This window comes from Capricornis sumatraensis, chromosome 4 (genome assembly GCF_032405125.1).
Source record: "Capricornis sumatraensis isolate serow.1 chromosome 4, serow.2, whole genome shotgun sequence".
Classification (NCBI taxonomy): Eukaryota; Metazoa; Chordata; class Mammalia; order Artiodactyla; family Bovidae; genus Capricornis; species Capricornis sumatraensis.
Window position 1 is genome coordinate 77,336,865 of NC_091072.1, and position 24,100 is coordinate 77,360,964.

The following is a 24,100-nucleotide window of genomic DNA, read 5'->3' on the forward strand; positions in this document are numbered from 1 at the left end:
CCCTCCTCAGTTCTCCTTTGGAATTCTCCAAGACAGGTTCTGATTTATAAAATCGCTTAACATTAAAAAAAAAGTTCAGAGAATAAAAGTAACTCTGGCTCCTTTATTATTATGTTATTATGTTGTCCTTTTTTTCCTTCGCTTTCAGGCTACTGACTCAGACCCATCCTTCCTTCCAATCTCTCATGGGTCTTGCCCCTTTCAGGAAAAAAAATCAGCACAGATTGCTTTGAAACTGTATTCTGTACAGAAGTGATCTCAGACACGTTTCTAAGATTACCTTATTCTTTACCAGAATAGATTAGAGAGAGAATGTCAATTGATCAATAGCTACTACAAACATAATTAATATTTTCCTAGCATTGTGCTCAAAACCGTAGTTTCACAGCAAGTATGAAGTATGATCTCTGCTCCCATGTTACAGAAAGGAACATGATTTAGGATCTAAGTTCAAAATCAGTTATTATTTAAACCTAGTTTGCTTTAACTCTCTAGGCCTCAGTTTCATTGCCAGTTTCTGGCAATAATAGTCTTTCTGTTTCAAGGAATTTTATTAAGGATTCATAAAAACAGTGGGGAAAAAAGAGTATAGTGTCAATAGAGGGTAAATACTTAACAAATTTATCTAACATGACTATAGTTATTTGACTTCCCTGGTGGCTCAGACAGTAAAGCATCTGTCTGGGGAGGCCTTACAAATAGCTGTGAAAAGAAGAGAGGCGAAAAGCAAAGGAGAAAAGGAAAGATATAAGCATTTAAATGCAGAGTTCCAAAGAATAGCAAGAAGAGATAAGAAAGCCTTTTTCAGTGATCAATGCAAAGAAATAGAGGAAAAGAACAGAATGGGAAAGACTAGAGATCTATTCAAGAAAATTAGAGATACCAAGGGAACATTTCATGCAAAGATGGGCTCGATAAAGGACAGAAATGGTATGGCCCTAACAGAAGCAGAAGATATTAAGAAGAGATGGCAAGAATACACAGAAGAACTGTACAAAAAAGATCTTCAAGACCAAGATAATCATGATGATGTGATCACTAATCTAGAGCCAGACGTCTTGGAATGTGAAGTCAAGAGGGCCTTAGAAAGCATCACTACAAACAAAGCTAGTGGAGGTGATGGAATTCCAGTTGAGCTCTTTCAAAGCCTGAAAGATGATGCTGTGAAAGTGCTGCACTCAATATGCCAGCAAATTTGGAAAACTCAGCAGTGGCCACAGGACTGGAAAAGGTCACTTTTCATTCCAATCCCAAAGAAAGGCAATGCCAAAGAATGCTCAAACTACCGCACAATTGCCTTCATCTCACATGCTAGTAAAGTAATGCTCAAAATTCTCCAAGCCAGGCTTCAGCAATACGTGAACCGTGAACTCCCTGATGTTCCAGCTGGTTTTAGAAAAGGCAGAGGAACCAGAGATCAAATTGCCAACATCTGCTGGATCATGGAAAAAGCAAGAGAGTTCCAGAAAAACATCTATTTCTGCTTTATTGACTATGCCAAAGCCTTTGACTGTGTGGATCACAAGAAACTGTGGAAAATTCTGAAAGAGATGGGAATACCAGACCACCTGACCTGCCTCTTGAGAAACCTATATGCAGGTCAGGAAGCAACAGTTAGAACTGGACATGGAACAACAGACTGGTTCCAAATAGGAAAAGGAGTATGTCAGGGCTGTATATTGTCACCCTGCTTATTTAACTTATATGCAGAGTACATCATGAGAAACGCTGGGTTGGAAGAAACACAAGCTGGAATCAAGATTGCCAGGAGAAATATCAATCACCTCAGATATACAGATGACACCACCCTTATGGCAGAAAGTGAAGAGGAGCTAAAAAGCCTCTTGATGAAAGTAAAAGAGGAGGGTGAAAAAGTTGGCCTAAGGCTCAACATTCAGAAAACGAAGATCATGGCATCTGGTCCCATCACTTCATGGGAAATAGATGGGGAAACAGTGGAAACAGTGTCAGACTTTATTTTTTTGGGCTCCAAAATCACTGCAGATGGTGATTGCAGCCATGAAATTAAAAGACGCTTACTCCTTGGAAGGAAAGTTATGACCAATCTAGATAGTATATTCCAAAGCAGAGACATTACTTTGCCGACTAAGGTCCGTCTAGTCAAGGCTATGGTTTTTCCAGTGGTCATGTATGGATGTGAGAATTGGACTGTGAAGAAAGTTGAGCGCCGAAGAATTGATGGTTTTGAACTGTGGTGTTGGAGAAGACTCTAGAGAATCCCTTGGACTGCAAGGAGATCTAACCATCCCATTCTGAAGGAGATCAGCCCTGGGATTTCTTTGGAACGAATGATGCTAAAGTTGAAGCTCCAGTACTTTGGCCACCTCATGCAGAGAGTTGACTCATTGGAAAAGACTCTGATGCTGGGAGGGATTGGGGGCAGGAGGAGAAGGGGACGACCGAGGATGAGATGGCTGGATGGCATCACGGACTCAATGGACGTGAGTCTGAGTGAACTCTGGGAGATGGTGAAGGACAGGGAGGCCTGGCATGCTGCGATTCATGGGGTCGCAAAGAGTCGGACACGACTGAGCGACTGGACTGAACAATACGGGAGACCTGGGTTCGATCCCAGGGTTGGGAAGATCCCCTGGAGAAGGAAATGGCAATCCACTAGTAGAAAACTATACTTGGGGTAGACTATGAAAGCTGCAATGAGGAATTTAGATGTAATGGGGTTTGGAAAATTTGTTGTTGTTTAGTTGCTCGGTCATGTCTGACTCTTTGTGACCCCAGGGACTGTAGCCCACCAGGCTCCTCTGTCCATGGGATTCTCCAGGCATGAATACTGGAGTGGGTTGCCATTTCCTACTCCAGGAAATCTTCCTGACCCAGGGACTGAACCCACGTCTCCTGCATTAGCAAGTGGATTCTTTATTGCTGAGCCACCAGGGAAGTCTTTGGAACATTAAGTAAGTCATTTAATGTGCTTGAATGGGTGATATTATTGCAGTGGTGTTTTAGAAATCCTGGTCTAGTCCAGGTAAGACCTTGGCCAGGTAGATGTGAGAAGCAGAGAAGCCAGCTAGAGGTGGTGCGAGGAAGAGGGTCTCAAGCTGTGTCTGAAGGAAAGAGAGTAAAGAGGCTCTCTGAGTAGCATTTCCTCAGATGAAACAAAGAGATTTGGTATTCATTTTGATTTAGGGAGTGAGGATGAGAAGATAGCCAACACTGTTATCTCACATTCACTAACCTGGGGGTGTGGAAAAAGAACTGTCCATGGTAGCAATCTGGTATTTAAATAAATGCACCTATTTGTGTAGGCTTCCCCAGGGGCTCAACAGTAAACAATTCACCTGCAATGCAGAAGATACAGGTTTGATTCCTGGGTCAGGAAGATCCCCTGGAGATCTTGGAGAAGGAAATGGCAACATACTCCAATATGCTTGCCTGGGAAATCCCATGGACAGAGGAGCCTGGTGGGCTACAATCCACGGGGTTGAAAAGAGTCAGACACTGCTTAGCGACCAAAGGACAACCACATCTGTTTGTGGAGTAGGTATGATGAGTTTTCTTTGACGCTATTGAATCTAACTACTATCTGCTCTTTACAGCATCAAATCTTGCTTCTACCACCAGTCCCATCTGCAACTGGGTATGATTTTTGCTTTGGCTCCATCCCTTCATTCTTTCTGGAGTTATTTTTCCACTGATCTCCAGTAGCATATTTGGTACCTACCGACCTGGAGAGTTCATTTTTCAATGTCCTATCTTTTTGCTTTTTCAAATGGTTCATGGGGTTCTCAAGGCAAGAATACTGAAGTGGTTTGCCATTCCCTTCTTCAGTGGACCACATTCTGTCAGATCTCTCCACCATTACCCGCCCGTCTTGGGTGGCCCCACATGGCATGGCTGTGGTCCGTGTGATCAGATTGTCTAGTTGCCTGTGATTGTGAACATTGACATTCTAGGAATCAGAGAACTAAGATGGACTGGAATGGGTGAATTTAACTCAGATGACCATTATATCTACTACTGTGGGCAGGAATCCCTTAGAAGAAATGGAGTAGCCGTCATAGTCAAGAAAAGAGTTCAAAATGCAGTACTTGGATGCAATCTCAAAATTGACGGAATGATCTCTGTTCCTTTCCAAGGCAAACTATTCAATAAATGTTAATCCAAGTCTATGCCCCGACCAGTAATGCTGAAGAAGCTGAAGTTGAATGGTTCTATGAAGACCTATAAGAGCTGCTATAACTAACACTCAAAAAAGATGTCCTTTCCATTATAGGGAACTGGAATGCAAACGTAGGAAGTCAAGAAACACCTGGAGTAACAGGCAAATTTTGCTTTGGAATACAGAATGAAGCAGGGCAAAGGGTAACAAAGTTCTGCCAAAAGAATGCACTGGTCATAGCAAATACCGTCGTCCAACAACACAAGAGAAGACTCTACATATGCACATCACCAGATGGTCAACAGTGAACTCAGATTGATTATATTCTTTGCAGCCACAGATGGAGAAGTTCTATACAGTCAGCAAAAACAAGACTGGGACTGGACTGTGGCTCAGATCATGAACTCCTTATTGCCGAAATCAGACTTAAATTGAAGAAAGTAGGGAAAACCACTAGACCATTCAGGTATGACCTAAATCAAATCCCTTATGACTATACAGTGGAAGTGAGAAATATATTTAAGGGACTAGATCTGATAGACAGAGTGCCTGATGAACTATGGAATGAGGTTCCTGACATTGTACAGGAGACAGGGAGCAAGACCATCCTCAAGAAAAAGAAATGCAAAAAAGCAAAGGCTGTCTGAGGTGGCCATACAAGTAGCTGTGAAAAGAAGAGAAGTGAAAAAGCAAAGGAAAAAAGGAAAGATATACCCATTTGAATGCAGAATTCCAAAGAATAGCAAGAAGAGATAAGAAAGCCTTCCTCAGCAATCAATGCAAAGAAATGAAGGAAAACAACAGAATGGAAAAGACTAGAGATCACTTAAAGAAAATTAGAGATACCAAGGGAACATTTCAGGCAAAGATGGGCTCAATAAAGGACTGAAATGGAATGGAGTTAACAGAATCAGAAGATATTAAGAAGAGGTGGCAAGAATACACAGAACTGTACAAAAAAGATCTTCATGACCCTGATAATCATGAAGGTGTGATCACTCACACTCACCTAGAGCCGGATGTCCTGGAATGTGAAGTCAGGTGGGCCTTAGGAAGCATCAATATGAACAAAGCTAGTGGAGGTGATGGAATTCCAGTTGAGCTATTTCAAATCCTAAAAGATGATGCTGTGAAAGTGCTGCACTCAATATGCCAGCAAATTTGGAAAACTCAGCAGTGGCCACAGGACTGGAAAAGGTCAGTTTTCGTTCCAATTCCAAAGAAAGGCAATGCCAAATAATGCTCAAACTACTGCACAATTGCACTCATCTCACATGTAGCAAAGAAATGCTCAAACTTCTCCAAGCCAGGCTTCAGCAGTATGTGAACTGTGAACTTCCAGATGTTCCAGCTGGTTTTAGAAAAGGCAGAGGAACCAGAGATCAAATTGCCAACATCCACTGTATCATCAAAAAAGGAAGAGAGTTCCAGAAAAACATATATTTCTACTTTATTGACTATGCCAAAGCCTTTGACTGTGTGGATCACAATAAACTGTGGAAAATTCTGAAAGAGATGAGAATACCAGACCACCTGACCTGCCTCTTGAGAAACCTGTATACAGATCAGGAAGCAACAGTTAGAACTGGACATGGAATAACAGACTGGTTCCAAATAAGAAAGGAGTACATCAAGGCTATATGTTGTCACCGTTCTTATCATGGTACATCATGAGAAACGCTGGGCTGGAGGAAGCACAAGCTGGAATCAAGATTGCCAGGAGAAATATCAACAACCTCAGATATGCAGATGACACTACCCTTCTGGCAGAAAGTGAGGAACTAAAGAGCCTCTTGATGAAAGTGAAATAGGATAGTGAAAAAGTTGGCTTAAAGCTCAACATTCAGAAAACTAAGATCATGGCATCCGGTCCAATCACTTCATGGCAAATAGATGGGGAAACAGTGGAAACAGTGGCTGACTTTATTTTTCCGGGCTCCAAAATCACTGGAGATGGTGATGCAACCATGAAATAAAAAGACGCTTGCTCCTTGGAAGGAAAGTTATGACCAACTTAGCATATTCAAAAGCAAAGACATTACTTTGCCAACAAAGGTCCATATATTCAAGGCTATAGTTTTTCCAGTAGTCATGTATGGATGTGAGAGTTGGACTATAAAGAAAGCTGAGCATTGAAGAATTGATGCTTTTGAACTGTGGTGTTGGAGAAGACTCTTGAGAGTCCCTTGGACTGCAAGGAGACCCAACCAGTCCATTTTAAAGGAGATCAGCCCTGGGTGTTCATTGGAGGGCCTGATATTGAAGCTGAAACTCCAATATTTTGGCCACCTGATGCGAAGAGCTGACTCATTTGAAAAGACCCTGATGCTGGAAGAGATTGAGGGCAGGAGGAGAAGGGGATGACAGAGGATGTGATGGTTGGATGGCATCACTGACTCAATGGACATGGGTTGGGGTGGACTCTGGGAGTTGGTGATGGACAGGGAGGCTTGGTGTGATGCGGTTCATGGGGATGCAAAGAGTTTGATACGACTGAGCAACTGAACTGAACTACCTATTTAAAACCTTCCCTGATAGGCTGTAAGTGCCAGGAGGACAGGAAACTTTTTTGTTATTAACCTCAGCATCTTCAGCAACTAGCACAAAGCCAGGTGCTTAGTGAATACTTTGTGACTATTCACTGAGTCAAACTGAGTAGAGTTTGAGGTGGTGGCCGGAAATTTGAGTGAAGCTATAGGCATCAGGAAATATGGCTTCTTTGGGGAGGCATTCCTTTAAAAATGGTACTTAAAAGCCATGAAAGGATGATCACACTTGAGAGTAAATATAGAGAAAGAATAAAAAAGAATAAAAGGACCACACTTTGGGGTCATTTCTAGTTTGAGAGTAAAAGGAGATAAAAAAATTGTATCTGACCAGGTTATTCTGTAATAAAAAAAACTGTAGAAACTCAGCAGTGCAGCATCACGAGTTTATTTCCTACTCACAACGCTTGCCCAGCACAATCAGTGGGACACTCGTTCAATCTGGCTACTCGGACACCTCTCTTGACGCAAATTGGCTGCTTCCTCAGATCCTTACTATTAGCGTTGTCCATCTGTGATTTTTCTATTTTTTCTTCCAGCATCAACTACTAGCTCTCTCACTATGGAATCATTTTCAAACTTTTGAAGAGAGAAAATCTAATTGGTCCAAGAAGTCAACATCCATCCCTTTGGACCCTGTCTAGCCTGTTGTTTGTCTGACTGTGGATCAAAGGCCATCATTTTATCTAATTCTCTGTGACCAAGAGGGATCACATTAGAGGAAGTAACAGCTCAAAGATTTTACCTGAGTTGCCTTCTCAATGCTTCAGGTCCATTCCCAAGATGTTTGTTCAGAAGCAGCCTTACTTATATGGCTGTTTCCAAAGGAGACCAAGGGGCCAGTGATAGAGTGAGAATTCAATGCTTTTTTGGAGGGGAGGGGGAGATTTATCTAAATTTATTTAAATTTATTTTTATTTGCAATTACAACCCCAATAAATTTGTATTTATAGACTTATTCTTATTTTCCTCTTTCTCTTTAATTTCTGAATTCATCTCAGAACAAAAAATGTAAGTTTTGAGGTTCATTGAAGTGGAGAAAAAAAGAGACAAGAAATACTTTCATTTGATGTCTTTGTTTTATCTGTAATATGAGCACAATTCAGGGAAAAAATATAAACTGGGCTGTCACTACTAGAAGAAATGCTGTAATATCAAGTGTCCTACTTACAAATGTAAAGAGGGGGAAAAATACAAGAAATTGGAAATCAGATCACAAATGCTTTTCCACCAAAGATCAGCATCTTGAGCTCAGAGACTTGGTAAATGAAATGGTTGACCAGCACTGGTCCTAGAAGGTTTGCCCCCAGAAGAAAAACATCTGACCTTCCTGTAAGCTAACAAGTTGCTCTTACCTCTCATCTCACTGGAGTATCTCCAATCCTTTAAGTTGTAAATAGATGTTGCTATCCAAATTTTCAGAAGAGGAAATCAAGGCCAGAGAAATTGAAATCTAGCCAAGATTTTAAAAGAAATATGGGCAGATGCAAAAATTTGAATTCAGATTTTCTAATTCCATGTGTTGTATTTCTTTGGGTTGTAGAAAGCTTTCCCCTCTTTCACCTCCTGCAGTTCACTAGGATGCAGTGAAATGGCACAATTTCAGACACAGATGACCCAAAATGGTGACAGTTAGTGTCACCAACTGTGTGACCTTGGACAAATAACTTGGCTCTCTACTTTTCATCTTCTTCAAGTAGATAGCTGAGAAAATTATAACCTAACTCCAGGGCTTCATGTGATTAAAATAACGTCTTTAAAGTACTTAGTGCATGTTAAGCACTACTAGATGGGGAAACAATGACAGACTTTATTTTTTTTGGCTCAAAAATTACTCTAGATGGTGACTGTAGCCATGAAATTAAAAAACACTTGTTCCTTGGAAGAAAAGCTATGACCAGCCTAGATAGCATATTAAAAAGCAGAGACATTACTTTGCTGACAAAGGTCCATCTAGTGAAAGCTATGGTTTTTCCAGCAGTCATGTATGGATGTGAGAGTTGGACCATAAAGAAAGCTGAGTGCTGAAGAATTGATGCTTTTGAACTGTGGTATCGGAGAAGACTCTTGAGAGTCCCTTGGACTGCAAGGGGATCAAACCGGTCAATCCTAAAGGAAATCAATCCCGAATATTCACTGGAAGGACTGATGCTGAAGCTGAAGCTCCAATACTTTGGCCACCTGATGTGAAGAGCCTATTCATTGGAAAAACCCTGATGCTGGGAAAGACTGAAGGCAGGAGGAGAAAGTGATGACAGAGGATGAGATGACTGGAAGGTATCACTGACTCAGTGGACATGAGTTTGATCAAGCTCTGGAAAATAGTGAAGGATAGGGAAGCCTGGCATGCTGCAGTCCAAGGGATCCTTGAACTGGACACAGCTGAGCAACTGAACTACATTATTACCATTGAAATAATTGCTTCGGGTTAAGCTGTTTCTATCGTATTAAAATGTAAATAAGACTCTTGGCAGGTCAAGTACATTAATCTATAGCTGCAGTTAACTTATTAAGAAGGAACTGAGGCAGGAGAGTTTCCTTAATCAGAAGGGAAAAACTGAAGCAGACAGGGCGGGGGAGGCGTATCCAGATGAGCGCCTCCGGCTGGGGCTGAGTGCGCCTGCGCAATGAGCAGGCTCCTGCGCACTGTGTCTTGGCTCAGGGCTCTTGCCCCAGGCTCACAGCAGCCATGAACCTGACTGTCACATGTTTGCACTGGGTTGTGTTTGCTGGTAGGAACCCCTGGGACACCTGAAAGATGTGAGATACGGAATCTCCCCAGTCATAGCTCAGAAATTCATTTGAGGGCCATTAACAGTAGTTCTTATTCAAAGGAAGAGGCCACATTTTGTGAACCTCTGCCCACCCCCATTCCCAAATGACACCACTAGAACCTATGAAGGCAGGCTGGGGTCCAAAGTTGTCTGGGGAGGAAATGACAAGTAAACTGAAGAAAATGTTCTCAACCTCAATAGAAATCCAAGAAATAAGAGTTATACTAATCATTAGTACAATAAAATACCTTGAAAGGGTTTAAACCAAGGGAGGATTGTGGTGAGAGTACTTTGAAAAAAATTGCCTCTAACTCTCTGGGGACATCTGTATGTAAATAGCAATATGTGAACCGTGAACTTCGTGATGTTCAAGCTGGTTTTAGAAAAGGCAGAAGAACCAGAGATCAAATTGCCAACATCCGCTGGACCATGGAAAAAGCAAGAGAGTTCCAGAAAAACATCTATTTCTGCTTTGTTGACTATGCCAAAGCCTTTGACTGTGTGGATCACAACAAACTGTGGAAAATTCTGAGAGAGATGGGAATACCAGACCATCTGACCTGCCTCTTGAGAAATCTGTATGCAGGTCAGGAAGCAACAGTTAGAACTGGACATGGAACAACAGACTGGTTCCAAATAGGAAAAGGAGTACATCAAGGCTGTATATTGTCACCCTGCTTATTTAACTTATATGCAGAGTACATCATGAGAAACACTGGACTGGAAGAAACACAAGCTGGAATCAAGATTGCCGGGAGAAATATCAATAACCTCAGATATGCAGATGACACCACCTTTATGGCAGAAAGTGAAGAGGAACTAAAAAGCCTCTTGATGAAAGTGAAAGAGGAGAGTGAAAAAGTTGGCTTAAAACTCAACATTCAGAAAACAAAGATCACGGCATCTGGTCCCATCACTTCATGGGAAATAGATGGAGAAACAGTGGAAACAATGTCAGACTTTATCTTTTTGGGCTCCAAAATCACTGCAGATGGTGACTGCAGCCATGAAATTAAATGACGCTTACTCCTTGGAAGGAAAGTTATGACCAACCTACATAGCATATTCAAAAGCAGAGACATTACTTTGCTGACTAAGGTCCGTCTAGTCAAGGCTATGGTTTTTCCAGTAGTCGTGTATGGATGTGACAGTTGGACTGTGAAGGCTGAGTGCCGAACAATTGATGCTTTTGAACTGTGGTGTTGGAGAAGACTCTTAAAAGTCCCTTGGACTGCAAGGAAATCCAACCAGTCCATTCTGAAAGAGATCAGCCCTGGGATTTCTTTGGAAGGAATGATGCTAAAGCTGAAGCTCCAGTACTTTGGCCACGTCATGCGAAGAGTTGACTCATTGGAAAAGACTCTGATGCTGGGAGGGATTGGGGGGAGAAGGAGAAGGAGATGACAGAGGATGAGATGGCTGGATGGCATCACGGACTCAATGGACGTGAGTCTGAGTGAACTCCAGGAGTTGGTGATGGACAGGGAGGCCTGGCGTGCTGCGATTCATGGGGTCGCAAAGAGTCGGACACAACTGAGTGACTGAACTGAACTGAAGATAAAAGCATTTTTAATGCTGAAGTGTCAGTATTTTAAGGATTTAAAAATAATGGGTGACTTCTCTGGGGGTCCAGTGGTTAAGAATCCACCTTGCAATGGTAAAGACAAGGATTCCCTCCCTGATCAGAAAACTAAGACCCCACTTGCCCAGGTACAACTAAGTAAGCTTGGAGCCACGACTAGAGAGTCCCTATGCCACAACCAAAAGATCCTCCACGATGCAATGAAGATCCCACGCAGTGCAACTAAGACCCTATGCAGCCAAATAAACAGATAAAATTTTACAAATAAATAAAAATGACGAAATACTGCACATTGGTATTATGCTCACTGCAGAAGTTCTGCTTGGTGTCATCCACTCAGGTGTCCCTACTTTTCTCTGCTCCCTCCATCTTTCCTGTTTCTGCTTCCAGGAAAACTACCAGACTCCACTGTCCTTTTCCTTGTTTAACCCTTTTCTATTTTCTTGTCTAGGTCACACAATTAGACCATTTCACCCACTAAGCATGTTAGAGTGCTTTGCAAACTAAGGCAAAATCTTTGTACTCTAGGAGTTTACAGCCCAATGGAGACAAGGATACAGGTAAATGTAACACAAGGCAGAAGAAAAATGTTACATCTTATATATAAATTAAATACTATAGTCTTTCAAACCATGAGGAAAACAGACTTTGTGGTGAATCTCTGTCTACCTTTGGGAGATGTTGAAGTGGAGGCCCCCAGGGAGGAAGTGATTCCCTTAGGTGCCAGGATCTGTTTGTCATATATATATAAGATCAGGCACTTCCTCCATGTGTCTTTGGCAGCATGACCCTGAGTGGACCAGGGTTCCATTGTAAAGTCTGAGATCCCTAGGCAAATGAGGCAGTCTCTGCTTTTCGTGGTCAAGTTTCTGGGAAATACTACATAGCACATCCTCTTTTTGGAGTTCAAAGTGACCACTCAAGTATTAAAATTTCCTAGAAGTTCAATAGAGGAGAGAGATTTATTCCTCAGCCTGGAATCTCCCTTCACACCTTCAGAGCCCTGAAGATCCAGTCTTCAAGTCAGAGAAGCCTTGGAGCATCCTTGGAGACCCAATCTGGGTCAGTACCTCCTCCCTCCAATGACTGTTCTGCTCTATGCTGGAAAAAAAGAGGAAAGGCGAGAAAGGCCTCTGAATGCCTCTGTGGCCAGCTTCTTGGGCAGTTACTTGTGTGTACATTAAGAATGATCTTTATCTAACTTTTTGGATGGGGGATATTTATCATGGCTGTTGATTAGTGACACGATTCTGGAGCTTCTATCTGAGCCCATATGTCATTATCTGTGATATATAATCCCCTCTCTGGAAATTTTCTATTTTACTTCTTTAATGTCAAAATAATATGCTAACTTTTATTCATTTTACTACTGCTTTTAAAAATAGGTAATACATTCACATGGCACAAAGTTCAAAAGCCAAAAGAAGAGTTTGACGTACTCTCTGCAAACTCTGTCCCCAGTAGCCCAGTTTATATATACATATAATATATTGTGTGTGTGTTACCCCTTGCCATTCTTCCCAGAGGGGATGGCTACAGATACACATTGTTATGCTCTTTGCACTTAAAAATACATTTTGGTAATAGTGCATTATATGTACATAGAAAGGTCCTCATTTGTTTTAATAGCTGCATTGTATTCCGTTGTGGGCTTCCTAAGTGGTACCTCGGTAAAGGATCTGCCTGCCAATGCAAGAGTTGCAGTTTCCATCTCTGGGTCAGGAAGATCCTCTGGAGAAGGAAACAGCAACCCATCCCAGTATTCTTGCCTGGGAAATCCCACGGATGGAGGAGTCTGGTGGGCTACAGTCCATGGGGTACCAAAGAGTTGCATATGACTTAGCAACTAAAGAACAACAATAACAAATCCCATTGTATGTGTTGTTGTTCAGTCTCTCAGTCATGTACGAGGCTGCAGTCCCATGGACTGCAGCACACCAGGCTTCCCTGTCCTTCATCATCTCCCAGAACTTGCTCAAACTCAGGTCCATTGAGTCTGTGATGCTATCCAACCATCTTGTCCTCTGCCGTCTCCTTCTCCTCCCGATTTCAATCTTTTGTAGCATAAGGGTCTTTTCTAATGAGTTGGCTCTTCGCATCAGGTGGTCAAAGTGTTTTGGAACTTCAGTTTCAGCATCAGTCCTTCAAATAAATATTTAGGACTGATTTCCTTTAGGATTGACTGGGCTGATCCCCTTTCAGTCCAAGGGACTCTCGAGAGTCTTCTCCAACACCACAGTTCAAATGTATCAATTCTTTGGTTTTCAACCTACTTTATGGTCCAACTCTCACACACATAACTACTGGAAAAACCATAGCTTTGACTAGAAGGACCTTTGTCGGCAAAGTAACGTCTCTGCTTTTTAATATGCTGTCTAGGTTGGTCATAGCTTTTCTTCCAAGGAGCAAGTGTCTTTTAATTTCATGGCTGCAGTCACCATCTGCAGTGATTTTGGAGCCCAAGAAAATAAAGCCTGTCACTGTTTCCATTGTTTCCCCATCTATTTGCCATGAAGTGATGGGACTGTATGCCATAATCTTCATTTTATGAATGTTAAGTTTTAAGCCAGCTTTTTCACTCTCCTCTTTCACCTTCATCAAGAGGCTCTTCAGTTCTTCTTCACTTTCTGTCATAAGGGTGGTGTCATCTGCATATCTGAGGTGATTGATATTTCTCCTGGCAGTCTTGATTCCAGCTTGTGATTCATCCAGCCTGGCATTTCTCATGATGTACTCTGCATATAAGTTAAATAAGCAGAGTGACAATATACAGTCTTGACGTACCCCTTTCCCAAATGGAACCAGTCTGTTGTTCCATGTCTGGTTCTAACTATTGTTTCTTGACCTGGATACAGACTTTGCAGGAAGCTGGTAAGGTGTTCTGGTATTCTCATCTCTTTAAGAATTTTCCAGAGTTTGTTATGATCCACACAGTCAAAGGCTTTAGTGTAGTCAGTGAAGCAGAATAGATGTATTTCTGGAACTCTCTTGCTTTTTCTATGATCCAGAGGATGTTGGCAATTTGAACTCTTGCTCCTCTGCCTTTTCTAAAACCAGCTTGAACACCTGGAATTTCTCGGTGCACATACTGTTGAAGCCTAACTTGGAGAATTTTGAGCATTACTTTGCTAGTGTGCATTTTTGAGCATTACTTTGCTAGATGAGTGCAATTGTGAGGTAGCTTGAACATTCTTTGGCATTGCCTTTCTTTGGGATTGGAATGAAAACTGACCTTTTCCAGTCCTGTGGCCACTGCTGAGTTTTCCAAATTTGCTGACATATTGAGTGCAACACTTTCACAGCATCATCTTTTAGGATGTGAAATAGCTCAACTGGAATTCCATCACCTCCACTAGCTTTGTTTGTATGGTGCTTCCTCAGGCCTGCTTGACTTTGCACTCAAAGATGTCTGGTTCTAGGTGAGTGGTCGCACCATCGTGGTTATCTGGGTCATTAAGACCTTTTTCTGTATAGTTCTTCTGTGCATTTTTGTCACCTCCTCTTAATACCTTTTGCTTCTCTTAGGTCCATACCATTTCTGTCATTTATTGTGCTCATCTTTGCATGAAATATTCCCTTGGTATCTTAATTTTCTTGAAGAGATCTCTAGTCTTTCCCATTCTATTGTTTTCCTCTATTTCTTTGCATTGATCACTGAGAAAGGCTGTCTTATCTCTCCTTACTATTCTTTGGAACTCTGCATTCAGATGGGTATATCTTTTCTTTTCTCATTTGCGTTTAGCTTCTCTTTTTTTCCCAGCTATTTGTAAGGCCTCCCCAGACAGCCATTTTGCCTTTTTGCATTTCTTTTTCTTGGGGGATGGTTTTGATCACTGCCTCCTGTACAATATCAAGCCCCTCCATGTTCTTCAGGCACTCTGTCTTTAGATCTAACCCCTTGAATGTATTTGTCACTTCCACTGTATAATTGTAAGGGATTTGATTTAGGTCATATGTGAATGGACTAGTGGTTTTCCCTACTTTTTTCAATTTAAGTCTGGATTTTGCAATAAGGAGTTCATGATCTGAGCCACAGTCAGCTCCTGATCTTGTTTTTGCTGCTGTATAGAGCTTTTCTATCCTCGGCTGCAAAGAATATAATTAATCTGATTTTGGTATCGACCGTCTGGTGATGTCCATGTGTAGAGTTGTCTCTTGTGTTGTTGAAAGAGGGTGTTTGCTATGACAGTGCGTTTTCTTGACAAAAATATGTTAGCCTTTGCCCTACTTCATTTTGTACTCCAAGGCCAAATTTTTCTGTAGCTCCAGGTATCTCTTGACTTCCTGCTTTTCCATTCAAGTCCCCTATGATGAAAAGGACATCTTTTTTTGGTGTTAGTCCTAGAAGATCTTGTAGATCTTCATAGAACCATTCAACTTCAGCTTTTATGGCATTAGTGGTTGGGATAAGACTTGGATTACCGTGATATTGAATGGTTTGCCTTGGAAATGAACAGAGATCATCCTGTTGTTTTTGAGATTGCACCCATGTGCTGCATTTAGGACTCTTTTGTTGCCTATGAGGTGATTCTTGCCCTCAATAGTAGATATAATGGTCATCTGACTTAAATTTGCTCATTCTGGTCCATTTTAGTTTACTGATTCCTAAAATGTTGATGTTCACTCTTGCCACCGCCTGTTTTAACCACTTCCAATTTACCTTGATTCATGGACCTAACTTTCCAGGTTCCTATGCAATACTGTTATTTACATTATTGTGCTTTGCAAGTGGCTCAGTGGTAAAGAATCTGCCTGCTAGTGCAGGAGATCCAGGTTCCATCTCTGGGTCAGGAATATCCTCTGGAGAAGGAAATGGCAATCCATCCCAGTATTCATGCCTGGGAAGTTCCGTGGATCGAGGAGCCTGGCAGACCTACAGTTCCAGGGGCCCCAAAGAGTTGGACATGACTTAGCAACTAAAGAACAACAACAACAAACTCCATTGTATGTACCATCATCTATTTAATTATGACATTTAGGCTATTTCTAGCCTTTCATTCTAGTCAAATCTGCAGTAAATAAATTGAGAATATTTGCAAAATTAGGCAGTAGCCTCCTGCCACTAAAACAAATCCAGAAAGTTAGTTTAGGATCTGTAAAAATCTTTTTATAATATGCTTTGTAGTACTAAGTCAGGCTGTATACATAAATTACTAATAAACTGGGGTAAGAAAAACTTTGATAGTTAGCATTTATGCTCAGCACACAGCATAAAGGGAACTAAAGGCAAAAGATCCTAACCTCACAGGGTCTGGTGGTTTTATGTTAAGCCACAGGACTGGAACAATGTCAGTTTTCATTCCAATTCCAAAGAAAGACAATGCCAAAGAATGCTCAAACTACTGCACAGTTGCACTCATCTCACACGCTAGTAAAGTAATGCTCAAAATTCTCCAAGCCAGGCTTTAGCAATACCTGAACCATGAACTTCCAGATGTTCAAGCTGGTTTTAGAAAAGGCAGAGGAGCCAGAGATCAAATTGCCAACATTTGTTGGATCATCAAAAAAGCAAGAGAGTTCCAGATAAACATCCATTTCTGCTTTATTGACTATGCTACAGCCTTGACTGTGTGGATCACAATAAACTGGAAAATTCTGAAAGAGATGGGAATACCAGACCACCTGACCTGCTTCTTGAGAAACGTATATGCAGGTCAGGAAGCAACAGTTAGAACTGGACATGGAACAACAGAGTGGTTCCAAATAGGAAAAGGAGTACGTCAAGGCTGTATATTGTCACTGTGCTTATCACAGTACATCATGAGAAACGCTGGGCTGGATGAAGCACAAGGTGGAATCAAGATTGCCAGGAGAAATATCAATAACCTCAGATATGCAGATGACAACACCCTTATGGCAGAAAGTGAAGAAGAACCAAAGAGCCTCTTGATGAAAGTGAAAGAGGAGAGTTAAAAAGTTGGCTTAAAGCTCAACATTCAGAAAACGAAGATCATGGCATCTGGTCCCATCACTTCGTGGGAAATAGATGGGGAAACAGTGGAAGCAGTGGCTGACTTTATTTTTGGGATCTCCAGAATCACTGCAGATGGTGATTGCAGCCATGAAATTAAAAGATGCTTACTCCTTGGAAGGAAAGCTATGACCAACCTAGACAGCATATTAAGAAGCAGAGACATTACTTTGTCAGCAAAGATCCATCTAGTCAAGGCTATGGTTTCTCCAGTAGCCATGTATGGATGCGAGAGTTGGACTGTGAAGAAAGCTGAGTGCCGAAGAATTGATGCTTTCGAACTGTGGTGTTGGAGAAGACTCTTGAGAGTCCCTTGGACTGCAAGGAGATTCAACCAGTCCATCCTAAAGGAGATCAGTCCTGAGTGTTCCTTGGAAGGACTGATGTTGAAGCTAAAACTCGAATATTTTGGCCACCTGATGCGAAGAGCTGACTCATTTGCAAAGACCCTGATGCTGGGAAAGATTGAGGGCAGGAGAAGAAGGGGACGACAGAGGATGAGATGGTTGGATGGCATCACGGACTCAATGGACATGAGTTTGGGTAAACTCCGGGAGTTGGTGATGGACAGGGAGGCCTGCCATGTGGTTCATGGGGTCACAAAGAGTCGGACACGACTGAGCAACTGAATTGAACTGAAGATAGAAGTGCCTCTTGGATGGTAACCAAATGCCCCAGGATGCTTAAATAACAATGAAGCTAGTCATGCAGTGTTAGTTTTTACTGGGTTTGTCAATTTTTAGATCTAAGAATGTTTAAATTTTTTTTTTACATTTACATTTAATAGCAGTAATAATAATTCCACAAGTTAACATTTATTAAACACTTAACCATATTCAGACACTATTCTATATACAAATATCACCTCATTTAATGCATTATGAACTGATGCTATTATTATTATAGCATTTTACTTATTTTATAAAGCTATAGTTAATTTACATTGTGTTAGTTTCAAGTGTACAGCAAAGTTATTCAGTTATTCAGGTTCTTTTCCATTATAGGCTAAGTAGAATTCCCTGTTCTATATAGTAGGTCCTTGCTGTTTACCTATTATATATATATTAGTGTGTATATGTTGATTTCAAGTTCCTAATTTATTTCTCCTCATCCCCTCGCTATCCCCTGTGGTAAACATAATTTTTTTTTTTCCTGTGGACGTGAGTCTGTTTCTGTTTTGTAAATAAGTTCATTTTTAAAGATTCCATCTATAAGTGATATCCTGTGGTATTTGACTTTCTCTGTCTGACTTTCTTCACTTGGTAAAGCATCCCCATTTAGCTTTAAATAACTGCTTCCTTTGGTATATTTGGGAAAAAAGGGAGATTTTGTCATAGGCACATTCCAGTGTTATCCAGTGATAGCTAGTCCTGAGTCATGTGTTGGCACCATCACTCTCTGTTTTCTATGGACTACTTTAGCAGCCAGAGGGCCAGGACCAGGGTGGCACAAGTGAGGCAGCTAGGAAACAAAGTTCAGAGGCATTTACTCTCAGAGTTGTGTAGGCAGAAAGTTGGTTTGCCCACCTGACATGGCCTGGAATCCATGGGCTTGAGTTCCTGGAGAGGTGGATGGAGGTGGGTCTGATCTGTGTCACTTCAAGGCAACACACCACAGTGATTAAGACTGTAAATTCTGGAGCTGGACATATTGCTAACTCTCTTTGTATCTCATTTTCCTCATTTGTAGAATGAGGAAGATAATGCTAGAAATATAGCCTGCTTTGGTAGTGTTGTCATGAGTTAATAAAAGTGCAGTACAAAGAGTAGCCTTGGCACATGGTTAACTGTTCAATAATTCACAGCTTTTCCTCTTAATGCCATCTCCAGTTCTAGTCTCACATACGTCCATGGCACCACCACCCAGACCTGTAAAACTATATTAAACTTTATAAGGGATTTGTAGAAAATTAAGCAGAATTGTACAGAGAATTTAAAGTTGTCAAGCAAAACATTATCTCCTCAAGATGCAAAGGAAAACCCCCCCCCCCCACCGCGCTTCCTTTTCTATAAAGTGGCCTCCTTCTCTTGCCACAGGATTTGCATATGGCTCACCATGGTTGCAGACCCTGAGTTGTCATTCTCTGCTCATCCCCTCCAAAACCTATCTTTGCAGGAGAAATATTTGGCAGTCTATTTGTTTCAGGTCAGCAATGGCATCTGGGACCACCAGCGGGACAGTCCAGGGTAGGCACTGGCAGCCATGTTCAGCCTCCTGCAAAATCTCCCAGCCAAGTGTACCTCTCTGGGACATCTGCTTGTTGTCCCCATATCTGTCAGCACTACCTTGATATACTTTGGGGGTAGTCACTCCTTCTCTGTGATCAGTCAGGAGGTTGAGATAGTTTTTACCCTTAGTTCTGGGGGTGAACTTAAGCCAATAAATAGTGCCTGTACCCCTGGCTCTGGTAATTGACTCAGACTGTGTGTATTAGTCACTCAGTTGTGTCCAGCTGTTTACGATCCCATGGACTATAGCCCACCAGGCTCCTCTGTCCATGGAATTCTCCAGGTAAGAATACTGGAGTGGGTTGCCATTCCCTTCTCCAGGGGGTCTTCCCAACCCAGGGATCAAACCTGGTTCTCCTGCACTGCAGGCAGATTCTTTACCAACTGCGCCACCAGGGAAGCCTGGGCTCAGGATATAGCTCAACATAGCCAATCACAGACAAGGAGAGAAGAGGAGGCATTTTCTGGTAATTCTGGTCTCGCTATTTTTGCTGTCATGATCTTTCTTTTTCACTAGATGTGTATGAGGAAGCGTTTAGCATAGGTGCTGCTACAGTCATTTTAGAATCAGGAGGGCAGAACCTGGTTAAGAATGGCATCAACACCAGGAACACACACTTACACAGAGAGAGAGAGAGAAAGAGAGAGAGGAGTCTTGGGTCTAGATGAAGTTGCACCTGACCTCTTTGGATTGTTTAGTTATGTGAGATGGTCTATTCTTTTTATTGTTTAAGCCATTTTGAGTTATGTTTTTTGTTTCTTTCTACATAGTGACCTAATTGATAGAGCTTGTTTTCTAAGATTCCAGTAGAGAGTGAAATGGTCAAAATCTCTCTTTCTCTCTCAATACTTTGAGTTGCACTTATTTCAGAGATGAAATTGAGATAGGAGTTTTATCACATTGCCTAAAAGTTGTGGATTTTTGTTGGTTATATCTTGGGGCTTCCTTGGTGGCTCAGCAGTAAAGAATCCACCTGCCAATGCAAGAGATGCAGGTTGGATCCCTGGGTTGGGAAGATCTCCTGGAGATGGAAATGGCAAACCTCTCCAGTATTCTTGCCTGGGAAATCCCATGCACAGAAGAGCCTGTCTATCCATAGCATGACAAAGAGTTAGACATGACTGAAGTGACTGAGCATGCTTGCATGATTAGGTAAGTGGAGTCACCAAGGGAAAGGGGTAGAATAATTATCTCAAAAAAGGCCTCGAAACTCCCCAATTCAATAAAAACTATAACCCACAAATCCAAGAATGTCAACAAACTCCATACACAAGGAATATAAATAAAACTACATTGAGCTACATTGTGATCCACTTGCTTACAAAAAGTGATAAGGAGAAAGTCTCAAAAGTAGCCAGGCATAGAAGACACATAAAGTACAAAAGCTTGAAGACAAAAAAGACAGCATCTTCTCAATGGAAATAATCCATGCCAGAAAGCAGTAGAGAAACATCTTTAAAGTTCTAAAAGAAAAAAGTTCAGCCTACAATTCTACATCCAATAAACATATTTTTTAAAATAGAGATATACAGAAGGTGAGAAAATTCATCACAGCAGACCTGTAGTACAAGAAATGTTAAAGGAAAATCATTTAGAAAGAAGAAAAATGATATCAGTTGGCAATCTGGATCAACCAAAGGGAGGAAGATTAATAGAATGGTAATTATATGGATAAATACAAAATAAGTTTAAGTTTCTTGAAAGATAATGGGCTTTTTAATGCAAAATTAATAGCAATGTATTGTGGGGTTTATAATTTACGAAGAACTAACATATGTGGCAACAACAGCATAAAGATTGGAAAGGGAAAAGTGGAAGCGTATTACCCTAAGATTCTTGTACCGCATGTGGAAAGTATTAGATACTTAGTCACGTCTGACTTTACCATATGTGGAAAGTGTTAGTTGATTAGTCGGGTCAGACATGGGGTCATGTCTGACCCCATGGACTGTAGCCCACCAGGTTCCTCTGTCCATGGAATTCTCCAGGCAAGAATACTGGAATGGGTTGCCATTCCCTTCTCCAGGGGATCTTCCTGACCTAGAGAGTGAACCCAGGTCATCTGCATTGCAGGCAGTTTCTGTACAGTCTGAGCCACCAGGGAAGGCCTTTACTATATGTGGAAGTCATGTAATATTTTTTTGAAGATAGACTGCATTACATTAAAAATAAGTAAATCTTAAAGCAACCACTGAAAATAACCATAAAATGTAATAACTAGTAAGTCAACAAAGTAAATTAAACAGTATCATAAAAAACACTCAAATATTCCAGAAGAAGGCAAAAAAAGGAGAAACAGGAAACAAAGAATAGATGGAACAAACAGAAAACAAATTGCAAGATGGTAGATTTAAACCAAACCGACCGATTATCACAAAAAATGTAAATAGTGTGAAAGTGAAAGTGTTCATTGCTCATCGTGTCTGACTCTTTGTGACCCTATGGACTGTAACCTGCCAGGCTCTTCCGTCCATAGAATTCTCCAGGCAAGAGACTGAAGTGGGTAGCCACTCTCTTCTCCAGGGAATCTTCCTGAACCTTGAATCAAACCTGGGTCTCCTGCATTGCAGGCAGATTCTTTACCATCTGAGCTACCAGGTAAGTGGTGCTGCTGCCGCTGCTGCTGCTGCTGCTGCTGCTGTTGCTAAGTCGCTTCAGTCATGTCCGACTCTGTGCGACCCCATAGACGGCAGCCCACCAGGCTCCCCTGTCCCTGGGATTCTCCAGGCAAGAACACTGGAGTGGGTTGCCATTTCCTTCTCCAATGCATGAAAGTGGAAAGTGAAAATTGAAAGTGAAGTCACTGAGTCGTGTCCAACTCTCAGTGACCCCATGGACTGCAGCCTACCAGGCTCCTCTGTTCATGGGATTTTCCAGGCAAGAGTACTGGAGTGGGGTGCCATTGCCTTCTCCAGTAAGTGGTGTAAATGTCACAATTTAAGACAGTAATTTTCAGGTTGGATAAGAAAGCCAGAGTCAACTAATATGCTGCTTATAAGAACCACTTCAAATATAATGACAAATAGATTAAAAATAAGGATGGTACTTAAGACAGAGGCTTGAGCCATGCCACCTTGATTTCTTGCCACAAATCAAGAATTGTGTTCAGGAGACTTCTATTAGTATATATGTTCAGCTTCAACCTATTTTTTTTTTTGGATTGTGTATATTTTATGATACTGTTTGCAGGAATTTCTGTAGGAGAAACAGCCTGCCTATTTCACGTTTACGTGGAGTCACAGTATATGGCCAATTACTCAGACTAGAGGAAACTCTTTAATGAAAGCCAGGTGTGCATTCAGTCTGGAGCAACTGAGTTGACATGGTGTCTTTTAGTGAAAACTGAATGTGACAAATATGAGAATGATCCAAAATTATTAAAAATATATGAAAAGAGAGAAAACATTCCTGGATTGACATAATAACCATGTGCAAACATAAACTGCCAAAGTGTGAAGAAAATATTCTTCTAGGCACAGAGAAATGGCTGCCCAAGAAACAGAAGCTTTATCTTAAGAAAAAGATTACTTCATGGGAAATAGATGGGGAAACAGTGGAAACTGTCAGACTTTATTTTTTTGGGCTCCAAAATCACTGCAGATGGTGATTGCAGCCATGAAATTAAAAGGCGCTTACTCCTTGGAAAGAAAGTTATGACCAACCTAGATAGCATAATGAAAAGCAGAGACATTACTTTGCCAACTAAGGTCCATCTAGTCAAGGCTATGGTTTTTCCTGTGGTCATGTATGGATGTGAGAGTTTGACTGTGAAGAAGGCTGTGCGCCAAAGAATTGATGCTTTTGAAATGTGGTGTTGGAGAAGACTCTTGAGAGTCCCTTCGACTGCAAGGAGATCCAACCAGTTCATTCTGAAGATCAGTCCTGGGATTTCTTTGGAAGGAATGATGCTAACGCTGAAGCTCCAGTACTTTGGCCACCTCATGCAAAGAGTTGACTCATTGGAAAAGACTCTGATGCTGGGAGGGATTGGGGGCAGGAGGAGAAGGGCACGACAGAGGATGAGATGGCTGGATGGCATCACTGACTCGATGGACGTGAGTCTGAGTGAACTCTGGGAGATGGTGATGGACAGGGAGGCCTGGCGTGCTGTGATTCATGGGGTCGCAAAGAGTCAGACACGACTGAGCGACTGAACTGAGCTGAAGATAACTTATCAAGAACATCTACCCTTGGATGATGAAATTCAATGTATCTTTGATGGAAATGGATATTTTAAGGGATAAAGAGGACTGATTGATTCAGATTTGTATGTTGAAAGTGGACATAACACTTCCCAGAGGGACTTATTACCCTCTCACCGTGGATGAAAAGAAATATGTAAAGGAAATGAAGCCATTTGTTGAAGAACCAATATTACATACAACTGACTAGCCAATCAAATCCAAAACCTCAAAACTTGATGTTCGAGGATCTCTCATGAAATTTTTGGCACAAACTACATAGTGGTACTCTCCAGAAACTAATGAACTCTTTAAAGGTCCTATATGTGACAATTAAGAAAAAAATTGATCAGTTCTTTCTTGCTTATACATTGTAAACTTGAAGCTAGGCTTTTTTTCCTTGGTTATAATATTTGAACAAAATTTTTTAATGAAACAATAAAACTGATTTTACCATGAAATAATGTGATAATGTGAGTAAATCACATTTATGAATGATTCATTTTCTCTAAATGAGGGATTGTATTCAATTGACTTCTGTTAGTATATACTTTCGGCTTCAACCTGCAGGAAGGCTGAATCTCCCAAAATATAAATATTTAGCATATTTTACCTGAACATTATTGTTAAGCTTTAAGTCATATATCAGTCCAATGCCATCCCTTCCCTATGAAGAATA